Raw genomic sequence first — 3,552 nt, forward strand, 5'->3', positions numbered from 1 at the left:
TCTTTAAAAACCATTTCATGTTTTTTTTAATATCCTGCAACATCTCTGAGCTTGTATGAATTTTATTCACCTTTTACCAGCCCAAATCCAGTTCTGCGAGCCATGATCTTCCCAACAAATTAGGACCAGATCCTGCCACCACTACAACTGAGAGATCTTTAACTACTCCGTTAACTTGAACTTTGCTGGTTCCAAGAACATTCACTGATTGGCCTGTATATGTCTTCAAACTGAGAGGGCTTGGGTTCAATTCAGGCAGTTTTTTCTTACCTTGAAGTTTACCATATTCCACCTGTGATAACACAGTTACACTACATCCAGTGTCAATTTAAAATTTCACAGGGCACTCATTTACCAGTAAAGCTTGTGTAAGCGGAGGCACCTGAGATTGGGCTGTTTGCATACTATACATAGTGAACATTTCTTCAGACTGATCTTCCTCTTCCTCTTGAAGATAATTTGCCCTCTTTGACTGCTTTCCTCTCTCCGATTTTCCAGTTTTTCTGCCTTTGTTAATAACAGTTTCCTGTGGTTTTATTCTACATACTCTTTTCACATGTCCTATTTTACCACATTTGAAACATTTTTCGTTGGCAAACTTACAGTCTTTAGGGCCATGATTAGTTCCACCACATCGACAACACATTCCTTCACCAGTCAACTTACTTCTTTCTTCAGTGTCCATCTTAAAAACAGTAGTATTCATACGATTTCCTTTCTCTTTGTTCAAATCTGCCATATCCTTTTTAGCAGTTTCAATAGCCTGAGCTTTCTTCAGTGCCGTTTCAAAAGTTAATCCATCCTAAGCCAGTAATCTCCGTTGTATGCTGTCATCATTGACTCCACACACTAATCTGTCTCTCAGCATCACTGTCAGTGTGTCTCCAAAATTGCAATCTTGTGCAAGTTTCCTTAATTCAGCCACATACTCCACTATGCTTTCATCAGGGCATCTATTTCTTGAATTAAATTTCCACCTCTGAACTATTTCATTTGGCTTCGGATTAAAGTGGTTTTTCAATAAACTCACCAATTCTTCAAAACACTTTACACCTGGTTTCTCTGGACTCAACAAATTCCTCATCAGTGTGTATGTCTGTGCTCCAACACAACTCAACAATATGGCTCGTTTCTTCTCTGGAGTTTCTACATCATTTGCCACGAAGAAATGATTCAGTATTTCACAATACTCTTCCCATGATTGTGATCCACTATCAAAAGGTGCTACAGATCCGACCATTCCAGCCATCATTCCTTTCAATCAGTCACCACCCGCGGCAGTCATTAATCTCAATCAGCTGAGCTTACCGGCGTCGGCATCCTGCTTTTTACTTGCTTCTAGAAAATAGCTGCTTCGTTATTCATACTTATTTATCTTCTTTTATCCTCGTCGCCATATGTAATATCATAGTGCAGAAACTCACAGAACGGAAACCATAATTCTTTGTGGTCACTTTATTGAGGACCCATCTCAGCAGGCAGACAGTACAGGACAATGGTGCACACGCACTGTTCTTCTTCACAGCCTTTTATAACTATCCAACCCATACACAATGCATTACCGCCTCCTACTGGACAAATCTCAATAACCCCTCCTCACATATCACAAGGTGGGTCAAAAACACAAAGGATATATGCACCAGCACAAGCACTATCACAGTCTACACAATTGGGGAGAATTTTTGGTAGATGTCTGCAGTGAGGAACATCACACGCTTCTTCCAAGGGAAAATTGTAGCAGAAAAATAGTTTCATGCATATTTGACTGTATAAATAAACATTTATTCCCTTTTGTTACTGTAAGAGGCTGTGCTACACCTCCAGCAGCCAGCAGAGGGCAGCAGTGGAGCACAGTGAGCGCAGCCATTCAGGAGAACTCAGTTACCCAGAATTCTCCAGGCTGATTAACCTGGATTAACTGCATTGCCATAGATGCACTGATGTGTGAGGAGGGAAACCTTGTATTCAATCCGGGCAGAAATGGGAAGCCAGTGTAATGATTGAAGAAATGGTGTGATATGTTCATATTTACGCACCCTCATCAGGATCCTAGCGGCACTATTCTGTATGTGCTCGAGTTTCTGGATGCTCTTGCTAGGGATCCCGATGCAGTAGTCCAGTCTGGAGGAGACAAAGGCATTAGGCATGCACACTGTAAATCAGCAGCAGAAAAAAGAAAACATTTAAAATACATTATTTATTTAGATGCAATTTTGGGGAAAGAAAAAAAAAACAGCCTGATCCATAAATATTTGGACATTGATCAAGTTGTGTGATGGTTTATGAGTAAAATTTCTCTCTGTGTCTTCAGCAACATGGACAGCTGGAGACTGGAAAAAGACCAGATGATTTTTTAAAAATCTTCAGCCGTCCTGTTTCGGTGAGTCTGTGCCCATGATAGGCTCAGATTCCTGTTCTTGGCTGAGAGGAGTGGAACCTGATGTGGTCTTCTGCTGTTGTAGCCCATCCATGCCAAAGTTCGATATTTTGTGCATGTTGAGATGCCTTTTCTGCTCACCACAGTTGTAAAGAGTGCTTATTTCAGTTACTAGATCCTTCATAGCAGCTCGAACCAATCTGGCCATTTTCTTCTGACCTCTTATCAACAGAACTGCTGCTTACTCAGTGGTTTTTGTTTTTTTCACCATTCTATGTAAACTCTAGAGACTGTTGTGTGTGAAATTCCCAGGAGTGCATAAGTCCCTGGTTTGTCCAGATGTTGGAGGATGTAGTGCAATCCCATATTGACTGCATCATCCACAGACCTGTTTGTTCGGTAAGCAAACTGCAGGGGGTCCAGCAAGGGTCCAGTAATGTCCTTCAAGTAGGCCAACACCAGCCTCTCAGATGACTTCATGACCACAGACATTAAAGCAACAGGTCTGTAGTCATTTACTCCTGTGATTTTTGGTTTCTTGGGTACAGGGATGACGTTGGAGCATTTGAAGCAGGAGGGGACTTGTTGAAGATCAATGTGAAGATGGATGATAGCTGGACAGCACAGGCTTTGAGGCAGGCTGGAGGCAGGGGGGGTGGGGGGGTGGGGGGGGCGTGTAGTGAAAGTGTAGTAGTAGAGTAGAGTAGTTTTGCTTTGCCACTCTTATCTCCCTATTTAGTGTGTATGCTTGTACAAGGCTTTGTCCCCACTTCTGTAAGTGTCCTCTTTGGCCTGGCGAAGCTGTTTGAGTTTTGCACTGAACCAAGGTTTGTCGTTGTTAAATGTTAAATAAGTCCTGGTGGGAACACGCATGTCCTCACAGAAACTGATGTAGGACGTCACGGTGTCAGTGAGCTCATCCAGATCAGTAGCTGCAGCCTCAAAAACACTCCAATCAGTGCAGTCAAAGCAGGCTTGTAAATCCCACTCTGCTTCAGTAGTCCATCTCTTTACAGTTTTTACTACAGGATTAGCAGATTTAAGTTTCTGCTTGTAGGCCGGTAGAAGATGAACCAAACAGTGATCAGAGAGTCCCAGAGCTGGTCGGGGGACAGAGTGGTATGCATCCTTTAAAACAGTGTAGCAATGGTCCAGTATATTGCTGCCCCTGGTGG

General features: G+C 42.5%; 1 pseudogene; it reads right to left on the reverse strand.

The window, feature by feature from the left end:
• Window positions 1-322: 322 nt before the first annotated feature.
• LOC128318146 (uncharacterized) lies at window positions 323-1,249 on the reverse strand (annotated as a pseudogene).
• Between the last annotated feature and the right edge of the window lie 2,303 nt (window positions 1,250-3,552).

Source organism: Pangasianodon hypophthalmus, chromosome 4, assembly GCF_027358585.1.
Source record: "Pangasianodon hypophthalmus isolate fPanHyp1 chromosome 4, fPanHyp1.pri, whole genome shotgun sequence".
NCBI classification, from domain to species: Eukaryota; Metazoa; Chordata; class Actinopteri; order Siluriformes; family Pangasiidae; genus Pangasianodon; species Pangasianodon hypophthalmus.